This window comes from Phoxinus phoxinus (assembly GCF_949152265.1).
Source record: "Phoxinus phoxinus genome assembly, chromosome: 7".
Classification (NCBI taxonomy): Eukaryota; Metazoa; Chordata; class Actinopteri; order Cypriniformes; family Leuciscidae; genus Phoxinus; species Phoxinus phoxinus.
Genome location: NC_136882.1, coordinates 4,969,059 through 4,994,787, shown reverse-complemented (window position 1 = coordinate 4,994,787; position 25,729 = coordinate 4,969,059). Strand labels below are relative to the sequence as shown.

General features: G+C 39.0%; 1 protein-coding gene and 1 long non-coding RNA gene across 2 annotated transcripts in view; both read left to right on the top strand.

Annotated features, from left to right (window-relative positions):
• Positions 1-7,394: 7,394 nt before the first annotated feature.
• ndufb3 (NADH:ubiquinone oxidoreductase subunit B3) overlaps positions 7,395-25,729 on the top strand; it is a 306,227-nt gene continuing 287,892 nt past the window's right edge. The window contains exon 1 of the mRNA XM_079618929.1: positions 7,395-7,404. The gene's annotated coding sequence lies outside the window, so the exon portion shown is untranslated. The remainder of the gene's footprint in view (positions 7,405-25,729) is intronic.
• On the top strand, positions 16,729-22,266 carry LOC307002016. Its single transcript, XR_013798397.1, has 5 exons — positions 16,729-17,762; positions 17,862-17,905; positions 18,552-18,615; positions 19,709-19,810; positions 21,646-22,266. It is a non-coding gene; the product is annotated as an uncharacterized lncRNA (long non-coding RNA).

The window sequence follows — 25,729 nt, the reverse complement described above, 5'->3', positions numbered from 1 at the left end:
TATAAACAGATGGCCTATGTATCTGTTTGCTTGCTGTTTGTTTGTTATTTGTATTGCATTGTGAAGCGACCTTGGGTTCTTGAAAGGTCTATAGAAAATAAACATATTATTAATTATTATTATTATTATATGGGATCAACCCATATTTGCAAATATACTATGTTAACAGTTGTATGTCTCCCTATTGCCTCTCTTACCTATATTTGTCCTGATGTAGATGATCTCCCTGACATTGATGCTCTCCCTGAAGTAGATGAACTCCCTGACGTAGATGCTCTCCCTGACGTAGATGCTCTCCCTTACGTAGATGCTCTCCCTGACGTAGATGCTCTCCCTGACGTAGATGCTCTCCCTGACATAGGTGCTCTCCCTGACATAGGTGCTCTCCCTGACATAGGTGCTCTCCCTGAAGTAGATGAACTCCCTGACGTAGATGCACTCCCTGACGTAGATGCTCTCCCTTACGTAGATGCACTCCATGACATAGATGCACTCCCTGACGTAGATGCTCTCCCTTACGTAGATGCACTCCATGACATAGATGCACTCCCTGACGTAGATGCTCTCCCTGACGTAGATGCACTCCCTGACGTAGATGCACTCCCTGACGTAGATGCTCTCCCTTACGTAGATACTCTCCCTGACGTAGATGCTCTCCCTGACATAGATGCTCTCCCTGAAGTAGATGAACTCCCTGACGTAGATGCTCTCCCTGACATAGATGCTCTCCCTGACGTAGATGCTCTCCCTGACGTAGATGCTCTCCCTGACGTAGATGCAGTCCCTGACGTAGATGCTCTCCCTGACGTAGATGCACTCCCTGACGTAGATCCTCTCCTTGACGTAGATGCTCTCCCTGACGTAGATGCTCTCCCTGATGTAGATGCTCTCCCTGACGTAGAGGCACTCCCTGACGTAGATGCACTCCCTGACGTAGATGCACTCCCTGACGTAGATGCTCTCCCTGACGTAGATGCACTCCCTGACGTAGATACTCTCCCTGACGTAGATGCAGTCCCTGACGTAAATGCTCTTCCTGACGTAGATCCTCTCCCTGGCGTAGATGCTCTCCCTGACGTAGATGCTCTCCCTGGCGTAGATCCTCTCCCTGGCGTAGATGCTCTCCCTGACGTAGATGCTCTCCCTGACGTAGATCCTCTCCCTGGCGTAGATGCTCTCCCTGACGTAGATACTCTCCCTGACGTAGATGCAGTCCCTGACGTAAATGCTCTTCCTGACGTAGATCCTCTCCCTGGCGTAGATGCTCTCCCTGACGTAGATGCACTCCCTAACGTAGATGCACTCCCTGACGTAGATGCACTCCCTAACGTAGATACTCTCCCTGACGTAGATGCTCTCCCTGACGTAGAGGCACTCCCTGACGTAGATGCACTCCCAGACATATATGCACTCACTCTGGACTCCTTTCTACATCAAATACATACATTAAATACACTATTGTATAAACATTGTGTAAACATATACAGTACTGTATAATTATAATCTATTATAAAATCTAATAATTTGTAGAAAGATAGGCTATACTCTTTAGCAATTAAAACATGATTACATGTATTATAATAGATTATAAACAACTTTGTTTTGTTTTTGTTAACTTAGTAAATTTGGGCAACCTAAGACTGACATTTCTCACGTCTTTTTCCATGTGTATTTCTCATCCCTTTTTGCTGCCTGCAGAAGTCCCGGCTGTCCCTCAATGAATGCTTTAAACTCCAAGCATGATAATTTAAAGTTTAATCTATCTTGAAGTTCGGCTTTGACCAAACCCACTGACATCCTGTTCCTTTTGTCTGACCAGACATCCTCCATGTGGCTAAATACACGCTCAGCATAGGCGTTGCTGACAGGGACAGACAAAACAAATGATACCACTTTGAGCAATTCAGTTGCTGCTTTCTCCTTCTTGAAAAAAAAACCCATTTCTTGTCTGGTGCCAGCTCTTCTGGGATGCTTTCAAATACATCGTTCAGTACAGTGTAGTCCTGATACAGTTTGTCTTCGTCAATGCTCAAAGCTAATTTGTTGACCAGTCGCTCAAGAGCATCCCATTCCATTGGACCACTCAGTCGCAGACAGCTAGCATTAGACATAACTGGATCATCAAAATCAAAGTTAGCCTCCAGGTATTGAACAGCCTTTTCAAAGAAGCTGTCGACCAGTGTTGCAAACTCCATTTGGTCTCTTGCACTTAGTTTTCGGAATGCTTGCTTTGTTTTACTACTATAAAATCTGTCTGCACGACGCAAGATTATTTGGCTGCACAATCGGCTAATTACTCCGTGAACATCCAGTAGAGTAGCACTCTCATTTTCCAACTTCCGAATTGCACTGTCGAATTCTTGCATTACATTGTGCATGAGCAACAGGAAACATCCAGACACTGTCGCATCATCCTCATCATTGTTGTTGGCAGCATCAGCACCACTTCTTTTGCATATAACCTTCCAGATAATGTCAAGACAATCCTTCTTTCCCAGTGACAAAAAATAAGACGTGAGTGCAGGCCAACACTCCAGAATCCGCTGAATTGCAGGCAATAGAGATAACCAATGGGTTTGAACATGCCTCAGTATCTCTTTGTACTGTACTGAAGTAAACACTCAAAACTCTTTCAGAGATTCTACTTTTTTGGCTGAGCATGAGAATTCACTGTAGATTTTTAGAACAACGGATTCAACATCATAACCTGTAGTGCTGATAATTATGTTCGCGTTTTTCAGGGTGTTGTGGATCAAGTGACATTTGCAGTTGCCCTTTACAATGTGTGGACTGACTTCTTTCAGTTTTTGATCAACAGAATTATGCAAAATTTACAGATGCATTGTAGTGTACTTCACACCTAGTGTTGAGCTGTGCTCCTGTCTTGTGCACGCATGTCGCTTGCACTTACCGTGCTAGGTCAGGAGTGGAGCGGGTCTTGATAGTTGTCCCTTTTTGGCCCAACCAGACCTAGTTCCCCTCGACAGCCCTTCCTGACTTTCCCTTGAATACATTCTCAGGGATGGGGCATGATGACACCTGCATTCAGACCCCTGGAGAGATTCCAGGCCGGTCCTAAAAATGGATGCGGAGGTTCAGGTGGTTACCGCTGGAATACGTAGTCACCATCACTTCTGTGAGAGCACCCCCTAAGAGGAAGTTTTGCTTACGCCGAATAGAAGTGGAACCTATTAGTTGGGTGGGTGAGTCTTCTCTCCGTGAGGAGATCCTGAAAGCGTTCGGTCATTTCAGTGCTCTCTTTCCTGCAAGATGGGTTGGAGTGAGGGCTGTATCCTCCACCCTCAAAATGATGTTGCCTCTATTTTTTATTTGACGCATATCATGATGCAGTAGCTGGGAAGCACGTCCTGATCGTCAGGTTCCTGAGGGACCAAGGTAACTAAAGGCCTTTAGCGACCCTCTTTATCCTCTTGGGCATTATCTCTGGTGCTACTCTACTGCAGAGACCGCCCCTGAGCCACTGCAGATAGTGAGTTAAAAATTCAGTTTTTAAAGAAACCATTCTCCTGCTCTCATGATCTCTACTAGAATGTAGGGACTTGCTAGCTTTCGGTCAATGAGTTGTGCCTGGAATTCAGGCCGGCTAACTCTCACAAGCTGAGACCCAGGCCTGGATGTGTGCCCAAGGTTCCTACCCCTCCCTAAAAGGTGGGACCAGGTTGTGCGTCTGCAAGCGCTGCACCGGAGGAGGCAGACCCAGCCATGGCTTTCTCTGTCAGACTCCTTCTTTATGTGTACAGATGTGACGTAATGAGCAATATAGCCTACTAGCTGAGACTCCTTCTTTATGTGTACAGATGTGACATAGTGAGCAATATAGCCTACTAGCCGAGACTCCTTTATGTGTACAGATGTGACTTAGTGAGCAATATAGCCTACTAGCCGAGACTCTTCTTAGTGTACAGATGTGACGTAGTGAGCAATATAGCCTACTAGCCGAGACTCCTTCTTTATGTGTACAGATGTGATCTAATGAGCAATATAGCCTACTAGCCGAGACCCCTTCTTTATGTGTACAGATGTGACGTAGTGAGCAATATAGCCTACTAGCCGAGACTCCTTCTTTATGTGTACAGATGTGACGTAATGAGCAATATAGCCTACTAGCCGAGACTCCTTCTTTATGTGTACAGATGTGACTTAGTGAGCAATATAGCCTACTAGCCGAGACTCTTCTTAGTGTACAGATGTGACGTAGTGAGCAATATAGCCTACTAGCCGAGACTCCTTCTTTATGTGTACAGATGTGATCTAATGAGCAATATAGCCTACTAGCCGAGACCCCTTCTTTATGTGTACAGATGTGACGTAGTGAGCAATATAGCCTACAAGCGGAGACTCCTTCTTTATGTGTACAGATGTGACCTAATGAGCAATATAGCCTGCTAGCCAAGACTCCTTCTTTATGTGTACAGGTGTGATCTAATGAGCAATATAGCCTACAAGCGGAGACTCCTTTTTTATGTGTACAGATGTGACCTAATGAGCAATATAGCCTACTAGCCAAGACTCCTTCTTTATGTGTACAGATGTGACGTAGTGAGCAATATAGCCTACTAGCCGAGACCCCTTCTTTATGTGTACAGATGTGACGTAGTGAGCAATATAGCCTACTAGCCGAGACTCCTTCTTTATGTGTACAGATGTGACGTAATGAGCAATATAGCCTACTAGCCGAGACTCCTTCTTTATGTGTACAGATGTGACTTAGTGAGCAATATAGCCTACTAGCCGAGACTCTTCTTAGTGTACAGATGTGACGTAGTGAGCAATATAGCATACTAGCCGAGACTCCTTCTTTATGTGTACAGATGTGATCTAATGAGCAATATAGCCTACTAGCCGAGACCCCTTCTTTATGTGTACAGATGTGACGTAGTGAGCAATATAGCCTGCTAGCCAAGACTCCTTCTTTATGTGTACAGGTGTGATCTAATGAGCAATATAGCCTACAAGCGGAGACTCCTTCTTTATGTGTACAGATGTGACCTAATGAGCAATATAGCCTGCTAGCCAAGACTCCTTCTTTATGTGTACAGGTGTGATCTAATGAGCAATATAGCCTACAAGCGGAGACTCCTTTTTTATGTGTACAGATGTGACCTAATGAGCAATATAGCCTGCTGGATAGCGGGTCGTTCGAAGGAAGAAGACACACACGTGACACGTCTGAAAATGAGCCAGAGGAAAAGGAGCAGCATTTGGGTGCACTTTTCTCACGAAGAAAACAGTAAGGCTAAATGCAGCATTTGTCAAAAAGTAATTTCATTTAATTCAACAAGTAATTTACACAGGCATTTGAAGACTCAACACCCAACACTGCAGCTCACAGGTTTGAGAGCAGAGCCAGACTCAGACAACAACAGTGACACTGATGTGTCCATTCCCTCCTCTGCCTCCACATCAAGTGCAACTGCAGCCACAGCAGCCTCTGACCCCACTGGGCCCACCACATCGCCTGGCCAGGCACGACCAAAAAGAAAGCAGACATCCATCAGTCAATATTTACCTCCTGTCTTGACGCCATTAAGACAGGAGAAGATAGACCAAGAGCTGGCAAAGATGATAGCCACTGACTTCCAGCCTTTCTCAATAGTGGAGGACACATGATTCAAAAAATATTCACAGGCGCTCAACCCCTCCTACATTCCTCCAAGTAGGAAGGCACTAGCCCAGAAGGTTACAGATATGTATGACAGGGAGACAGCATCTTTGAAGAGAAGGGTGTCAAAAGTACCAGCTGTCTGTTTAACCACAGATTGTTGGACTTCAAAAACGACAGTATCATATATGTCTGTAACCTGCCATTTTATCGAGGATTTCCTTGTGGCCTCCTGCCTCCTGGACTGTTTTGAATTCAGTGAGCGGCACACAGCAGACAACATTGCACAACAGCTGGTTAGTGTTGCAGCAGAGTGGGGGGTGGACAAGAAAGTAGTGTGCTGCCTAACCCATAATGCGGCAAATGTTACTAAGGCTATAAAAACCATTGGATGGATGCACCTACCATACCTGGCCCATACTATTAACCTGGTGGTAAGAGATGCCCTGCAAGCTTCAAAGCCCATCATTGATAAGGTGAAAGAGGCAGTGGAATACTTTCACAGAAGCACCGTGGGGGCACAAAAACTGAAGGAGACTCAACTACAAATGAAGATGGAGGAGCTCCAACCGAAACAGGATTGTCCTACAAGGTGGAATTCCACCTACTACAGGTTGAAAAGCTTTATTGCCATTAATAATGGAGAAAATGCCATAATCTCCACCCTGGCCGTCACCAATGCACCTGTCCGCCACCTGTCCCAAGAGGAATGGACCACAGTGCAAGAAATGTGCACAATCTTGCAACCATTTGAGGAAGTCACTGTGGAACTCAGTGCAGAAAGGTATGTAGCTCAGTTGCACAGCAGTATATTTCTTTAGCATGCATGCATAGTACCTGATAGTAAATTAGAACCATATTAGAATTATATCTATTATATCTGTGAAATACACTGGAGTATATATCATTGTCAGTAGATTTCTGTAGCCTGCATGCCAATTTCCTGATAAAAAAATATGGATATTTGATACCACAATAGATATCTGTTTAATACATTGTAATATTTATCATTGTTTCAACTTTAAAATTGTAACATTCAAGGTTTTTTTTTTTTTTTTTTTTTTTTTTCACCAGCTATTTGACAGCCTCGAAGGTCATAGTGCTGGCCAGGGGACTTCAAAGAGCCACCGCTGATGTCCGGCGAAACACTACAACAGCGGCAACGCAAGGTGTGATCGACAGTCTGTGTGCGAGTATGTCACCGCGATTCCACAAGATTCATGCCAACCACATACTAGTAGAGACTGCTGCACTTGACCGTTTCAAGAGGATGGCCTTCCCTGATGGCAGAACAGCAGATGAGACGATTCAAAGGCTGTCAACTGCAGCGGCAAGAATTAGCAGTGGCACACCCATCCAACAGCAACCAGCTGTGGAAGGACTGGAAGGAGCAGGCAGTGGTGCTGGATCAATAGTTTGGAGCTATTTCCATGAGGAAGTAAGGGTGGCAACAATACTTCACATTTTTTTCTCTAAAAATCTCTAGAATGAAATCAGTCTGAAATCTAGTAGCTGTAAATCTCTGCATTTAATCTGTACATACTGCACATACTGTACATATGCAAATCTTCTATTGTCACTTCTAATTAAATGCTAAACTGCATTTCATACTGTGTAATGACAAAAGTTTAATCTAATCTAATCACATAAAAATTGTATCTCCCATTGTTATATCTCCCACCCCTATGAGCAGGAAGATGGAACAGTGGAAGCCAGGAATCCAACCGCCGATGCTGTCATGGAGGTGCGAGCCTACCTGGAGGAGCCTCTTCTTCCAACACATGCGGATCTCCTCAAGTGGTGGGAGAGTCGAGCCCCTGTTTACCCCAGGCTTAGCAAGCTGATGGCCAAGAAGCTTTGTGTTGTGGCGACATCAGTTCCCTCTGAGAGAATATTCTCGAAAACTGGACAGATAATCTCAGAGAGGAGAAGTCGCCTTAAGCCCAAAAAGGTCAGAGCTCTTGTCTTCCTTAATGCAAATTTGCCCAAGGACAAGAAAGAGAGGCAGACAAAGCCATAAAGTAAGGAACTGCTTTGTATTTATTTACATTGCATTTTGTGTTCATGTTATTGTATCTACAGTATATATTTAAAACTTTAAATATTTTTAGTTTTTTATCAAAATGTTCTTGTGTGATAACAATGTTCTTGTGTGGAAGTGTTTGTAGTAAAAGCTGTTTTGCACAGAAATTCATTGCAGCCGGCTTTGTTTTTGATGTTTATTTGTGAGTAGGTATTGTATGAATAACATAAGTCAACATAGCTTTACACACACACACACTTTGTACTAAAGGTAAATCCAAAATAGTGATGCCACTTTCTAAGCAGAGGGATGTTGTGCAACCCTATGGAATATAGTCCACACATGACAAATGAGGTAATAATCAATATTTCAGAATAATTCAAACTCAGATATTGGTGTGTGATATCTTTTGAACGGCTCTTTGAAAGGAACGGATCGTCAAGATCCGGTTCCCCTCAAAGAGCCATAAATCCTATCACTACTGAGACTCCTTCTTTGTGTACAGATGTGACGTAATGAGCAATATAGCCTAATAGCCAAGACTCCTTCTCTATGTGTACAGATGTGACGTAATGACGCAAAGACATGCTCGAATTTCCCGCGGAAATCCACCAGTACCACTGGAATTAAAAACATTATTACAAGCTTACCGTTTTGAATCGAGTTAAGGCAATCAGATAGTTTTGAACACTGGCTGGTTATGTACTTGCTCAAAAAATTATTTTGGATAATTTTTAACCAAAACATTTTACAGACTGCAGCTTTAAGTTTTCTCTGTTTCTGTTCAGTTTGTCCTGCCTCGTCAATGCTTTGTGGGTGTTTAATCTGTGAGTTATATTAAAATACTTTTTTTATCCTTCATCGCCATCTTTGTATTTGCTACAAACAGTGACAGAAGGCAGGACCTAGATAATATACGTCGTCGTTGCGGCTCTGTCTTATTATAGAGCATAAAAACATCCCCGTGTCATATATTGATATATAGCATTGAAAGGTTGCCTACCTGCCTATATTTCATATTTTAACATGTTTCCGTCGATTTTAGTCTGGCAATAGATCAACTATTAAAATGCATTAAATGTGTACAAGTTTAACAATAACACGTTAACTAATGTAAGTGAGACTAAATTACTTACCTCCGCTGGATCAGTTCTTCATGTTCTTCTTCTTGTGAGGTAAATTCAAGGCTTATTCCTCGATGAAAAGCAGAGGAATGATGAAGCTTGATGCTTTGTTTATGGCTGAGTGAAGCTATTCCGAACAACGCGCTGCATCTACTGGGCTTCCAGCTGTTTCCAGCAGTGAAACGGAGAGGTGTTGGGTTGTGTTTCTACTGTTCCATCATTAACAATGGCACTAATACGTGGGGAGAGAATGCACACAATATTCTATACTTTCACACCACAAATTGTTTTATTTATATCTCACAAGTATCTATCAACATCTAAAAAAGCTTCTGACCTCTCCAAATCATATCACAGGAGAAAATGTGCTAGTGCCATCTTCACTTGAAGCAGCAGAAACGTTGTTTTTAGCATCAGCAGTGTTTGCATTTGTAAAAAAGCTGGAGATTGTTGGTAGCTTTTCTTTGTCCTTTTTATGCTTTATTTTTATTGATCCACTCGGTTGTGGTTTTAAACTAATTTTTGTTTTGTTTTTCGAGTAACCGTCTTCTAACCATGACTTTATATTACGCATGGTGAGGATATGTGCATTCCTAAATACCAGGAAATTCTTATCATTCACCAATGATAACCCATGGTTTACTGGAAAACTCAAACAGCTTTGTCATGCCAAAGAGGATGATTACAGAAGTGGGGATGAAATTGTGTATAACCAAAGCCCCTTTCACACAGAGATTCCGGAAAATACACGGATAATGTGTCCCGGGATCATTTGATTTTGGTTCATTCACACTGCCAGTGATTTCACACTCATCCCTTAAAGATCCCATAAAGACACGTGATGTCAGTGTCACGGTGTGGGTTTTGTTCCTTGTTGTCGGTCATGTGATTCCCTGTTTGCATGTGTCTTGTTAATTGTCTGATCATTGTTCCCATGTGTTTCTAATTAGCCACGCCCCCTTGTTATCTAGTTTAGCTTGTTTGCCTCTGTATTTAAACCCTGTGTCTTGTGTCAGTGTTTGTGGGTTCCTGACTTTGTAATGTTGTTTGTTCCTGATCCCTGTTCCCAAGTCTAAGTCGGTCTAGTTTTAAGTTGAGCTAATAAAGCTGCTGCATGTGGATCCTGATTCGTCTTTTTGATTCGGTCTACAGCGTTACAGTCAGGATGTGATAACTCCTGTCAGATGTCAGTTCTGCTGTTGACTCCTCTTTGTCATTTTTCTACACGAAGACGAGTCCATACTCCCCAGTAGCGCCACTGGGTTTGCTGAGTGGCTCGTTCCCCATATGCTGTAGCAAAGGTTGTCATCACTACGACAACACCTATTACGGCATTGGTCCAGGCTTTTGTTCACACAGGGCGCGTTCCGAGACTGATCCCGGCAATGTTACTAGGTCCCCATCCCGGCATCAATCCCGGACATGTTTGCGTTCACACAGAAGGCACTCTAGCAATTTTCGGCAATTTCCCAGGATCAATGCGCTGTGTGAAAGGGGCTCAACATAGAAACAGACTACCAAAGGAGATCAGAGTGGCTAAAAGTAGCTACTCTGAAAGGCTGAAAAACTGTTTTCAGCTGTTGTAAAGTTTTTCTTTTGCTCGAAGCAAAGACCAGTGCGACAGTTGGGATCGCGTTCAGAAGTTGTTATTTATTGAGCACGGCTGCGGGTTCGTCCAAAATCAGTCTGAATGTAAACAGTATACATGGTAATTTATACATTCCAATGGGGAGGAGACTTATTGGGGTGGAGACAAATTTAAACAAATCATACGAAAGCAAGGAGGATCTAGCAAAAACCGGTATTTCAGGCTATCTAGAGAAACCAAGCAAAATCAGCATATTGTATTGCTAATCCAATCATCTTGATGCTTCAACGTCTGAGCTAGGAATCAGCATAACACTCTATTGTATTGCTAATCCAATCATCTTGACTTGATTGCTTCAAACCTTAACATTATCATAGAGACAAAGGCACCGCTGTACCTTGACCTTAATGGTCAGGAAGTGCATAAAGACAAAAGCTAATGTCAGACTCTTGAATTGCTTGACTTAATCTTCATCTATACCTTAAATGCTAAAATCAGTATTCTTCAACGTGATGTTTAGGTAAGAAAGCATATCTGAAAAAGATTCCTAAAATTTGTTATCCTTCACAGCCAATGACCTGGCATCAGTCTGGACAGGCCTGACAACCATCACAAAGTACAAGTCTGTGGAGAATCAACAACTGGTTGAGGATCTGAATGTGTTTTACTGCCTATATTAAAAGCCCAGTCCCACACACCATACCCGCTCTGATCTGCATTTCACATGTTCAACATCTCCTGCAACCACCCTCCTTCCTCCTCCTGCCATCCAACCTGCGCTTAAGGTCTGTGTGGAGGACATACGCAGTTTTTTTTTTTTTCCTAAACAGAAGACCTGGGGCCTCATTTATAAAGCTTGCGTACGCACAAAACGGGGCTGAAAACATGCGTACGCCAGTTCCTGCGCAAAAGGTGGGATTTATAAAGAAAAACTTGACGTGAAAATATCCGCACCTCCACGCAAACTCTGACCCATGCGTACGCACATTTTGAAGACAAAGCAGTTTGGCGACACTGATGGTGAGTTGAGGAACTGACTGCGGATAAAGGGAATTAACCCTTTGCAAAATGGCAAAATTAAGTTTGACATATTTCAATATTTACAATATTTACAAGTTGCTCATAGGTCCAGGTTACAACAAAAAATACAAACTAGAAAAAAAAGTTTGTTGAGACAAACTTTAAGTTGGCTTGAGAAAGCCGGACCAGAGAGTTTGAAGAAGTTTAAAGTAGTTTGATGTTTAAAGTAGGTTAAAGTTTGATAGATAGATAGATTAGTAAGAAAGAAAGAAGGATAGATAAGTTAGTTAGTTAGTTAGTTTGAATGATAGATAGATTAGTAAGAAAGAAAGATAAGTTAGTTAGTTAGTTAGTTTGAAAGATAGATAGATTAGTAAGAAAGAAAGATAAGTTAGTTAGTTATTTAGTTTGAAAGATAGATAGATAGATAGATAGATAGATAGATAGATAGATAGATAGATAGATATATTTAGAATGGTAGTTTAATTGAGTCTAGGGCTTCAGGGAGTTTAGATTTGAGTTTTTGGCTTGTACACTAATGGCCCACTGTAGTCTTGGCTCAATTTGAGCACTCTGCAATGTAAGTCTATGGGATTTTTATGATTTTTAATATTAATTTTTAAGTAATTATTAAGAACAAGATCCCGGATACAGGCGGCCGAAATGAGCTTTCTCCGCAGAGTGGCTGGGCGATCCCTTAGAGATAGGGTGAGGAGCTCGGTCACTCGGGAGGAGCTCAGAGTAGAGCCGCTGCTCCTCCACATCGAGAGGGGTCAGCTGAGGTGGCTCGGGCATCTGTTCCGGATGCCTCCTGAACGCCTTCCTGGGAAGGTGTTCCGGGCACGTCCCACCGGGAGGAGACCCCGAGGAAGACCTAGGACACGCTGGAGAGACTACCCAGCTAGCAGGGAACGTTCTTAGAACTTTGGCTAACATTCCCTACAAGTTTGGTTAACGTTCTGAAGAAAACATTTGAATATAATGTTTAACGAATATTTTAAGGATGTTTTCTCATTTTAAAAAATGTTCCTATAACGTTAAATGTAAACTAAGATATAACATTTTAACTGCAACATTCAAAGGATGTTTTGGGAATGTTTCTGAGGTAACAAGTTGTACAATGATCTCAATAAAACATTGTCCCAATGTTTCATGATAACAAAAGAAGAACGTTCTCTCTGTCACATTAGGAAAATGTTTTGAGGATATCATTGAGAGATGAGATGTTGAATGTTCTTTATAAAACGTTCTTCTAATGTGACGAGTTAACACAATTAGAACATTCTACTTGCAACATTTTGAGCATATTTTGGGAATGTTGTTAAAGTTAAAGTTTGTACAATGATCTCAATATAACATTGTCCCAATGTTTCATAAAAACAAAATAAGAACATTTTACTTGCAACATTCAAAGGATGTTTTGGGAATGTTTCTGAGGTAACAAGTTGTACAATGGTCTCAATATAACATTGTCCCAATGTTTCATGATAACAAAAGAAGAACGTTCTCTCTGTCACATTAGGAAAATGTTTTGAGGATATCATTGAGAGATGAGATGTTCAATGTTCTTTATAAAACGTTCTTCTAATGTGACGAGTTAACACAATTAGAACATTTCAAATGTAACATTTTGAGGATGTTTTGAGGATGTTGTTAAAGTTAAAGTTTGTACAATGATCTCAATATAACATTGTCCCAATGTTTCATGATAACAAAAGAAGAACGTTCTCTCTGTCACATTAGGAAAATGTTTTGAGGATATCATTGAGAGATGAGATGTTGAATGTTCTTTATAAAACATTCTTCTAATGTGACGAGTTAACACAATTAGAACATTCTACTTGGAACATTTTGAGCATATTTTGGGAATGTTGTTAAAGTTAAAGTTTGTACAATGATCTCAATATAACATTGTCCCAATGTTTCATGATAACAAAAGAAGAACGTTCTCTCTGTCACATTAGGAAAATGTTTTGAGGATATCATTGAGAGATGAGATGTTGAATGTTCTTTATAAAACGTTCTTCTAATGTGACGAGTTAACACAATTAGAACATTTCAAATGTAACATTTTGAGGATATTTTGGGAATGTTGTTAAAGTTAAAGTTTGTACAATGGTCTCAATATAACATTGTCCCAATGTTTCATGATAACAAAAGAAGAACATTTTACTTGGAACATTTTGAGCATATTTTGGGAATGTTGTTAAAGTTAAAGTTTGTACAATGATCTCAATATAACATTGTCCCAATGTTTCATGATAACAAAAGAAGAACGTTCTCTCTGTCACATTAGGAAAATGTTTTGAGGATATCATTGAGAGATGAGATGTTGAATGTTCTTTATAAAACGTTCTTCTAATGTGACGAGTTAACACAATTAGAACATTCTACTTGGAACATTTTTAGCATATTTTGGGAATGTTGTTAAAGTTAAAGTTTGTACAATGATCTCAATATAACATTGTCCCAATGTTTCATGATAACAAAAGAAGAACGTTCTCTCTGTCACATTAGGAAAATGTTTTGAGGATATCATTGAGAGATGAGATGTTGAATGTTCTTTATAAAACGTTCTTCTAATGTGACGAGTTAACACAATTAGAACATTCTACTTGGAACATTTTGAGCATATTTTGGGAATGTTGTTAAAGTTAAAGTTTGTACAATGGTCTCAATATAACATTGTCCCAATGTTTCATGATAACAAAAGAAGAACATTTTACTTGCAACATTTTGAGCATATTTTGGGAATGTTGTTAAAGTTAAAGTTTGTACAATGATCTCAATATAACATTGTCCCAATGTTTCATGATAACAAAAGAAGAACATTTTACTTGGAACATTTTGAGCATATTTTGGGAATGTTATTAAAGTTAAAGTTTGTACAATGATCTCAATATAACATTGTCCCAATGTTTCATGATAACAAAAGAAGAACGTTCTCTCTGTCACATTAGGAAAATGTTTTGAGGATATCATTGAGAGATGAGATGTTGAATGTTCTTTATAAAACGTTCTTCTAATGTGACGAGTTAACACAATTAGAACATTCTACTTGGAACATTTTTAGCATATTTTGGGAATGTTGTTAAAGTTAAAGTTTGTACAATGGTCTCAATATAACATTGTCCCAATGTTTCATGATAACAAAAGAAGAACATTTTACTTGGAACATTTTGAGCATATTTTGGGAATGTTATTAAAGTTAAAGTTTGTACAATGATCTCAATATAACATTGTCCCAATGTTTCATGATAACAAAAGAAGAACGTTCTCTCTGTCACATTAGGAAAATGTTTTGAGGATATTATTGAGAGATGAGATGTTGAATGTTCTTTATAAAACGTTCTTCTAATGTGACAAGTTAACACAATTAGAACATTTCAAATGTAACATTTTGAGGATGTTTTGAGGATGTTGTTAAAGTTAAAGTTTGTACAATGATCTCAATATAACATTGTCCCAATGTTTCATGATAACAAAAGAAGAACGTTCTCTCTGTCACATTAGGAAAATGTTTTGAGGATATCATTGAGAGATGAGATGTTGAATGTTCTTTATAAAACGTTCTTCTAATGTGACAAGTTAACACAATTATAACATTTCAAATGTAACATTTTGAGGATGTTTTGAGGATGTTGTTAAAGTTAAAGTTTGTACAATGATCTCAATATAACATTGTCCCAATGTTTCATGATAACAAAAGAAGAACGTTCTCTCTGTCACATTAGGAAAATGTTTTGAGGATATTATTGAGAGATGAGATGTTGAATGTTCTTTATAAAACGTTCTTCTAATGTGACGAGTTAACACAATTAGAACATTTCAAATGTAACATTTTGAGGATGTTTTGAGGATGTTGTTAAAAAGTTAAAGTTTGTACAATGATCTCAATATAACATTGTCCCAATGTTTCATGATAACAAAAGAAGAACGTTCTCTCTGTCACATTAGGAAAATGTTTTGAGGATATCATTGAGAGATGAGATGTTGAATGTTCTTTATAAAACGTTCTTCTAATGTGACGAGTTAACACAATTAGAACATTTCAAATGTAACATTTTGAGGATGTTTTGAGGATGTTGTTGAGATAACAGATTATATAATATTCTCAGTAAAACATTGTCACAATGTTCCATTATAACATAGGAGGAACATTATCAAATCAACGTTTGTAAAATGTTTTGAGGATATCACTGAGACCTGAGATGATGAGTGTTTTTTATAAAGCGTTCTTGTAATGCGACTTGTTAACAAAACTAGAACATTTTAAATGTAACATTTAGTAATTAAACTACACAATTATTGTTAAATTGAGCTTGCTGGTCAGACAGCAGGCCAACGGGGTTCACGATGGAACATATGGTGCTTTTAAGTCCTCCTGGGAAGTTTGTATTCATGAGGTTTTACAATTTTTTTTAATGTTTTAAATTAATGAAGCCACTGTAAACTTTATCATCACATATTATATTGCATTAGCTTACTTCATTGTCACTGCTGAATATCTAAGTATAGTGGTATCCCACAATGTTTCTCTCTGACACTCCCCTAACTCTTCAAGATCGGGGTTAAAGAAAATCCTGAGCTTCCTACTCATATTCTCATCATTGTGTTGGCGTTCAACTTGTAAATACGATCTTTATGACATGACTTGAATGCACCAATAGCTCTAGCTTAATTAGGGACAATCCATACAAACACTCTTTGCTAAAATACATTACAGACTGTCACAGAGAGAAGTTATTCATCATGTATCAACGCTAAAGGCCTAACCACTGCAGTCAACACCTTGGAGTCTATCTATGCTGTTAAATAAAAGTCTATAGACAAGGGTTAGGGTTAGAGTTAGGGTTAACCTTAACCCTTAATTTCTAACCCAGACCCGGTTTCACAGAGTTTAGATTAAGCCAGGATTAGGCCTTAGTGCATTTAGTTAGCTTTTAAAAATGTGCCTTAGAAAGAAAAAAATAAACATTACTGGTGTGCATCTTCAGACAAAACAATGGCACTGACACATTTTAATATATGTCAGTGCAAGTTGCTTTCAGGTAAAACAGCTCAAACGTGCATTTTAGTCTGGACTAGGCTTAAACCTTGCCTGTGAAACCCAGGGTGTATGTTGCAACTTGTATAGAATTATGCCAATGTTAGCAAAGTGTTGCGTTGGACAGAGGATTAACCCTAAACCAACAGGTTGTGTAACAGTGCCACACAGGGTGAAAAGCAAGTTGACATTATTAGGCATAAGAGTGTTTCTAAGGAAAGGTCAATATTTTGTTAAAGTGCAAAAGGATCATTATGGGTCACATGAATGTCCCTCTAATGTCACCATGATACCAATCCATTAGTTTTTCATGTAGGTAGGTATACAGAATTGTATATGAATAGCCTACATATGCAATGTTTGCTCTGTTTGATATATAATATGTTTGCTCTTTTAAATTGCTGTTTGGCAGAGCAGTGGTAAATATATGTTGTTATATATGGTATATATTATTTATGTTATTTATTATTATTATTATTTATATGTTATTTGTATGTTATTGTAATTTTTTTTATCATGCACTGCAATGAAGACACCATTTAACCAATTGATTAAATATAAAAGCCAGCTTACAAATACAACTAAATAAATAGCACGTGTACATTTTTTTCATATTCTTTCTTTTAAAACATGTAATCTTTTCCTGTAATTGCAATGTTACCACATTATTGGCTGTCTCTTCGAGTTGTTTTGAGCATGATTGGTTATTCAGACTGTCATCCAGGAATCTGGCCAATGACAGCTATGCGCGCCTTTTACAGGTCAAGTTTGAATATTCGTCTGTTGGAGTGAGTGAGCGAGCGAGTGAGTGTGTGTGTGTGTGTGTGTGTGCTGCTCGGGATCTTCAGTAGGCCTCCTTCAGTTCTGTGGCTTTTACATTGTTTAAAACATGGATTATTTTGCATCGTGCGGTTACATTTGTATTTTGAGCGAGTTGCGGGATGTAAATGGACAACGAATTTTAACAACGTGTGTAACGGACATATTGCAATCTGCGGAAGGTAAATAACTTTATTTTATATAAAAATACATTCTGCTATCAAAATATAGTGTGTTAAATTGAGAATCTAATGTTAAATGCGATTAGAGCAATATCAATATTATGTCAATGTTTCAGGCTATGTGTTGTCAGCTAACTTAGTTTTTGATAAAATAAATAAAATAAAACTCAGCATAGGAGCTTTGCAATGAGTGAACTGAGAACATTGTGTCTTTATACAGAGAGGAACTCGAACCACATGCAGACGTTAGGATTTTGAATATTGTTGATCGCGGGATATCGGCCTAACGTTACCGATCCGTCAAAATGATGTGTCATCATAATATGTTTTGAGCTGGTGAGTAAAATTTTGCACGCTTTTGCAAATGTCTATTTTAGTAAGTAAATACAAATAGCTAATAATATTGCTGTATGTCTGTGTTTCCCTCATATCCAGGAATTTTGAGAATAAATATTATCCAGCCACACAATCTTCAGTTGGTGAGTATTGTCATAGTAAAATACACGTGAAATAGAGGCAGAACATATAAACTATGCTCAAAGGCACACTGGTCCAAACCCTCCAGACAGTATTTTACCTGTCTTCTTGATATGAGTTTACGGGCCTAGCTGACCCAAACATAAATGTCCTTTCAAAATGAAATTATTTTCAAACCTGTATGACTTACTTCTGTGAAACACAAGAATGTTGGGAATAAAACAACACTGGAACCCAAAACATTGGAACACATTTTATAAAAATAAAATAAAAAAAGTGAATGCATTTCTCAAGATATCTTAATTAAGGTTATACAAAATAAATTCATACAGTTTTGGAACATCATGGAGTAGCCTTAAATAACAAGAGAACTCTATTTTTTGGATGAGCTGTTCTTTTTAGGACATGTTCCTAGGGTCCTTTGCTAAATTAACCATGGTTTTTATTATAGTAAAAGTGTAGAAACCATGTTTTTATGGTGGATTGATTACAATAATTTATTACCATTTAGTTAGTGTAGCAAAACCATGGTTAATGTTAGTAAGGGTTCTCCAGATATAACACTTAAGGAACACATAAAAAATGGTCCTGTGACCCAGATCAATAGTCTGTTAACACACATTAACACACTTTTTACATTTTCTTAAGATCAAGCATTGGAACAATGTTTACGGAGCAGAACAGGCACCAACAAGAAACAAGTCCATCACTAGTAAGTATCCACTGCAGTTTATAAAACCGTAGTCAATTTTAAAGGCACAATGCACTCCAAAATATAAATGATCTCTTTTTTTCTCCCTCGTGCCATCCCAGATGTATATCTGACTTTCTTTCCACGGAGATTTTTAGAAAAATTATCATTAAAGAGAATCATATAAAGAGAAATGTGGGAGGAGCTTGAATTTATTGCCTAGCCCTGTTAGTTTGAACCGCGAGAGCCGTCAAAGCTTATGCTACTCCTACGTCGTACATTGACAAGAGTTACTCTTTGGGCGTAATTTGACTTGCATATGGCTGTCTGCCGGAAGCTAGTTATTTAAGTTGATAAAGTTATATGGTAGGGCTGGGGAAATGAACGCGTTAATTTTAGATGCTTAACGCGTTTAAAAAAATAACGCAATTAACGCAGCACTTTTTTTGCATCGTTTTAATGACTTCCTGTTGCGGAAAAGGCTGAAAATATGCCATCCCGCCCCTCCGTGTTCGGAGATCAGGTTTCATTCTCGCGCAGCTTTCATGAGCGGGTCTTTTCCGCGCCGCGTTCTCCATTCCGTGTGTGTGTGTCGCACTGACACACACACAATGTTGTGTCACACAACATTGAGCTCTTTGCTCAATGTTCTGCTCCGTGTTTGCGCTGCGCGTTCTGCTCTGTCGTTAATGGCCCAAACACTCCAATCATGTACCGATCACGCACTGGAAAAGCAAAGTCAAATAACGTGAAATTTCTCAGTAGTAGTCTTCTGTGAAATAGCCCTACTGAGCTGGTATAGTCATGCTGGCAACAATGGTAAAATTACCTGCTCTGATTACATGCTCTTGTAATAATAGCTTTGTAGGACTATGTTTTCAGCCCTAAAATATGGATATGTTTCTTACACGAACGCATCACTTTGCTTCACCTTTCGCCTTGATTAACCTACCAGAGATGTGTGGAGTGCTTTTATCATGGATGGATGCATTTTTATGGACTTATCAAAAAAATCCCACAGGGAGCTACAGAATAAGAAATCTTTAAAGTCCACTTTTTTACTGTCTGTTTCCTTCAGTAAAATTACAGGGTTTTTTTCTCTTTTTTTTCTCAGAATTGTGAGGCAGGAACACACAATTGCAAGAAAATATCAGAATTGTGAGCTGGCTTTTTTACTCCCCTCAGAATTCACCCTTCGAGGGAGTTTGATTGACAGGTATTTATTTTTTACATTCTATTTTTACAAAAAAATCTTTTTTTACAAAAATTACACAAATTAAACGTTGAGACTTTGTTTCATATAAAAAGTAACCTGCTCTGTCTTGTCTCGGCGTTTAGACGTTTCAGCGTTTTTTCTTTGATCCGCAATGTATTTTTCATTGCATGACAACATGATGTGTGGCGTGAGAGCGCCATGGCTTGTTGGACATAGCAACAGTAACTAAAGGGCAAATTGCAAGTTTTGCAAATTGCATTAACCATGGCTGTCTTTTAATTATCACTGGACTACTTCGCTCTCGCATCTCCCAAAAGTTATTTTTTGTTTTGTTTTCTTGATTCCATTTTAATGGTTTAATTAAATTGCTATAACCAATTATTTAAAATGTAATGATTTAAGCAAAACTTTCTTCAAAGGTTAAACCAAACTTTTATTTTGACGGATTGCCGTGTAGACCTTTGAGTCTCTCTGTGTTTTATGATATGATGATCGTTTTTCTCAAATGAAGCTAAAATGCTGCTGAAGTGACTCTCAGAGCGGCTGTATTGATGAAGTGCATTAATGTCCTCATATAGGCTAAAAACATCGCAAGCGTCATGCGTGCCTCAGTGTGTGTGTGGTAAATGAAACAGCGCGTCTGTGCCATTCATTCACAGAGACACAGAACATGCACGATTCCTATTTAAATGGTCTTTATGCGGTTTAATATTGACAGACACTGGTCTATATCGCGATTTTATTTAAGTTTACTGACCTACTTTTCATCTAAAGGTGTAACTAAGTAACCACCGGAAGTGAGTGCACTGCTTTGGCGATTTTGAATGTTCCAAAACCAGGAAATGAGATAAGGGCCTATTGAACTTGATAACTTGCAATTGTACCTTTATATCTCACAATTCTGAGAAAAGACAGCAAAAAAAAGAAAGAAGCCAGAATTGCTTTTTTTTCTCAGGTTTTACTAATTTATCCTGTGATTCTGACTTTCAAACAGCCAATTGTGAGTTTATCTCGCACTTCTGAGAAAAAAAAAAGTTTGAATTGTGAGTCGCAATTACCTTTAAAAAAAATTGTATTCCATGCCGGAAACAAGCTTTCATATGCACAGACAGTAGCTCACATTTAACGTGCAGATTGTGCGATACCACAGTTCATTCAATAGGGGCCAAGCAGCGAAGCTACCAAACACCTCCACGTTTTCCCTATTTAAATACAGTTACTAGAGTAGTGTAATTCAACCTAGGATGGTGACGCAAAACAAAACGTTGCGCTTTTCTAAGCGTGTAAAGTGGATAACTATATTGTATGGCGGAATACCATAGCAAGTGCTTGGGAGCACTTCGACTTGGCGCAGTAATATCTTCACTCGTGAAAAATCCTCTCACCGGCCTCCGCTCCCTCTAGTGAAGATATTACTGCGCCAAGTCGAAGTGCTCCCAAGCACTTGCTATGGTATTCCGCCATACAATATAGTTATCCATTTTACACGCTTAGAAAAGCGCAACGTTTTGTTTTGCGTCATCGTCCTAGGTCGAATTACACTACTCTAGTAACTGTATTTAAATAGGGAAAACGTGGAGGTGTTTGGTAGCTTCTCTGCTTGGCCCCTATTGAATGAACTGTGGTATCGAAGTGTCGCGGCGCGCCAGAGCGATTAAGTGCACGCACTGAGACGAGAGAGGTATGTATCAACTCGTCTTAGTTAAGGGAATAACATAGTTTAATATGAAAAAACGGTAGAGTATCCCTTTAAAGTCAATATTGCTTGTGTTCTTAATATGTAATATGTATTTGTATTCTTTCTGTTTACACTGTTGCATGATCTTCTTTTATAGGCTATGAGGAAAAACTCTACCATGCACACAGAGAAAGGAGCTCAATTCTGCTAACTGGGAGAGCAGCTGAAAAACAAGAAGAGAAGAACAGTAGAACACCTATTAATGCAGCTGACTCTATTATTTTTCTGCAAGAACCAGCAAAGACTGATGATGAGCGCTCTGAGCAAACAGCAGTCAAGACGTGTGATTGCACATTGGACTTTACGGAGTTCTTCATGTAATGTTGGGCATCTACTGTACGCAGAACTTCTAATCATTTATGTGGATGCCATTCATAAACCTGTTAGATTTTTGTGTTTTATTTTTGAGATTAATAAAATTGTATGTTTTAACAATGTTATTGCTAAGCATTTTTTATGTTTAAGAGAACATTTTGGGAACAAAAATAAAACTTCCCACTAAAAACTTTACAAGAATGTTAAGTAGTATTTTTAGGAGTATTTTTAGAGAATGTTATCCTAACTTTTAGAAGAACATTCTAAGAATAAAAATAAAACTTCCTGCTAAAAACTTTATGAGAATGTAAAGGGATAATGTTCTAAAAATGTTATGATTAAACCTTTATAGAAGGTCATCACAAAACATTTTTAGAGTGTTCTTAGAGAATGTTATCCTACCTTTTAGGAGAACATTCTGGGAACTTTAATAAAACTACTCAATGAAAATGTTATAAGAACATTAGGGAATAATGTTCCAACAATGTTATCATTAAACATTTTTAGAATGTTTTTAGAGAATGTTTTCCTACCTTTTAGGAGAACATTCTGGGAACTTAAATAAAACTACCCGCTAAAAATGTTATAAGAACATTATTGAATAATGTTCCAACAATGTTATCATTAAACATTTTTAGAGTGTTCTTAGAGAATGTTATCCTACCTTTTAGGAGAACATTCTGGGAACTTTAATAAAACTACTCAATGAAAATGTTATAAGAACATTAGGGAATAATGTTCCAACAATGTTATCATTAAACATTTTTAGAGTGTTCTTAGAGAATGTTATCCTACCTTTTAGGAGAACATTCTGGGAACTTTAATAAAACTACTCAATGAAAATGTTATAAGAACATTAGGGAATAATGTTCCAACAATGTTATCATTAAACATTTTTAGAATGTTTTTAGAGAATGTTTTCCTACCTTTTAGGAGAACATTCTGGGAACTAAAATAAAACTACCCGCTAAAAATGTTATAAGAACATTAGGGAATAATGTTGCAACAATGTTATCATTAAACATTTTTAGAATGTTTTTAGAGAATGTTTTCCTACCTTTTAGGAGAACATTCTGGGAACTAAAATAAAACTACCCGCTGAAAACATTATTATAACATTTCAAGATAATGTTCTCAGAACAGTTTTAGAACAAAAAAATTCTAGCTGGGTATGTCTCCCGGCTGGCCTGGGAACGCCTCGGTGTCCCCCCGGAAGAGCTGGAGGAAGTGTCTAGGGAGAGGGAAGTCTGGGTGTCTCTGCTTAGACTGCTGCCCCCGCGACCCGGCCCCGGATAAGCGGAAGAAGATGGATGGATGGATATTAATTTTTAAGAAAACTGAAAGTCAAATCAGTTTGAAAAGATATAGCACACCAAGTCAGAAAAGTCTGAAGTTCTGACCCGAGTTTGGAGTTTGTAGAAGAATAAGAAAAATAATAATAATAATAATAATAAGTTTACATAGGATTTCAGTAAGTTGGCTTTCTCAAGCCAACTTAATAACATTAAATCACCATTATGGGTCCTAAAGATACATACATGCATGTTTAGTTTAAAGACATAAAAGGAACTATATACTGAAAGTACGTAAATTTAATTTCTTTCACTTCCATTATTAAATGGATTAGGCCTATCACTCATTATGTGATTAATGTGATAAGGTGTAAATGATTAAACCTTTGATAAGGTGTAAATTATTAAATCTGATCGCTGAAAACACAAATTTCCTTGCTCCTTTAATATATGCATGGCTAATGAGGTAATTTGCATTGTCTATATATGGTTGAATGTGGGCGGAGAAAGGGCGGTAAATTATTTTTTTTTGCGTGCGCAAATTATCAGGTAGGCTGTGATTTATAAAGTGAAAATTGCGTGCAGGTGTGCGTACGCACGGTTTTATAAATCTGATTTTTTTTTTGCGTACGCCATTTTTGGCTTTTGTGCGTACGTACACTTTTAGTAAGGTTCCTACGCAAAGTTTTATAAATGAGGCCCCAGGAAAGCTTCAGACCCAGATGGTGTCTCACCTGCTTGTTTAAAAAGCCTGAGCTGACCAATTGGCCCCAATCTTCACATATATCTTCAACAGATCACTGGAGCAGTGTGAAGTCCCTAGCTGCTTGAAACACTCCACTATCATCCCAGTCCCCATAAAACCACAAATAACTGGATTAATGACTACAGACCTGTGGCTTTCACATCTGTGGTCATGAGGTCATTTGAGAGACTGGTGTTGGCCTACCTGAAGAGCATCACTGGAGCAAAACAGGTTTGTTGATGATGCAGTCAACATTGGACTGCATTATATTCTGCAACATCTCGATAGACCTGGGACTTACACACCTGGGACTTGCCTGATCTTCTCACAGCCAAACTGACCCAGCACTCTGTGCCAACCCCAATCTGTCAGTGGATCACCAGCTTCCTCACAGACAGGCAACAGCTTGTGAGACTCAAAAAACTAACATCCAGGACTCTCACAATCAGCACTGATGCCCCCCAGGGTTGTGTGCTCTCTCCACTGCTTTTCTCCCTGTATACGAATTATTGCACTCCAAAAGACCCTTCTGTAAAGTTTCTGAAGTTTGCAGATGACACAACAGTCTTCTGCCTTATCCAAAATTGTGACGAGTCAGCTTACAGACTGGAGGTTGGCTGTCTGATGTAGTCACAACAACCGGGAGCTGAACACGCTCATAACGGTGGAGATGATCGTGGACTTCAGGAGAAATAGCCTACAACAAGGCTATTAAGAAAAAAGTGAGGGACTCGCTCATTTTTTATCCTGGTGCACTGTAAGGTGACTTATGTTTTTGTTTCAACAGGCACTATTGAATTTGTTTACTGCAGTTTCGACAATAGCAACCAAACAGACACAAACAAACAAACAAGTGGAGTTACACATTTCCATCCTCAGAGAAAACACTCGGTGGTAAATGGATGGTTGGCTTTGCAAGGTGGAGCCTTGTGTGCCGGTTCCTGGGTTACGTGTTACTGTGTAAGTTTTCTCTGCATCCCGATGAACTGCTGGAAGCAAGGACTTTGAGAGGTTATTCTTTAGCGGGGCTCACCAAACGCTCAGGCTGAAGAGTTGATGAGTTTTGGAATAAGCTCTTGGTGGTCAAAGAGCATGTAAACGTGCAAGCAGGACGATTGGAGAAGCAAGCACATACCAAAGCAAAAGTTCTCCACAAGTATACAACACACATGATTCATAAGATATATCTAAGGCAACTACTGGTGATTAATTCAGCTTATTGGTAGACATTTTGAGACTGTTTTTTGTTAAACAGAGAGTGAATTCATTGAAGTCTCTGCTGGTTCAAGAGAGAATGTCTCTGGAGTGTGCAGCTGGGAAGAGGAGGTGCCCTGAAGGGGAGAAAATAAATGTCACTCTTTAGGTCTGTGTTGATTTGGGCATTGGGACTGTCTTCACAAGTCTTTGTGCCATATCAGGAAACAAAGGTGTCACTTGGCCATTTGGTCATATAGGGGTTTTAAGTTTGTGGAAAAAGGAGGGTCTTCTTTATTGATTAGCTCTGTCATTACAAACCCTAGTTTGAGATAAGGTAAGCATGGGAGAGACGGTCAATTCAGCAATGTAGGCACCATGGATTCATTTTAGCTCAGTGGGGAATCTCTGATCTTTGGAATATGGTAGTGTGCTCATTTGATGGGCGTTGTTCATGGATAATCCTACAGTGTCTGCAGATTTTCTTACCTAGAACGCTCAGTAAATGTTTTCCCTGCACCACCGATCCCAAAGGCAAATGTTTGACAGCTTGTTTGGATGGCATCCACGATTGATTTTACTGGATTTGATTTGCATTGAATTTGGAAATTCAATCCACTGGGTCTGTAAAACAG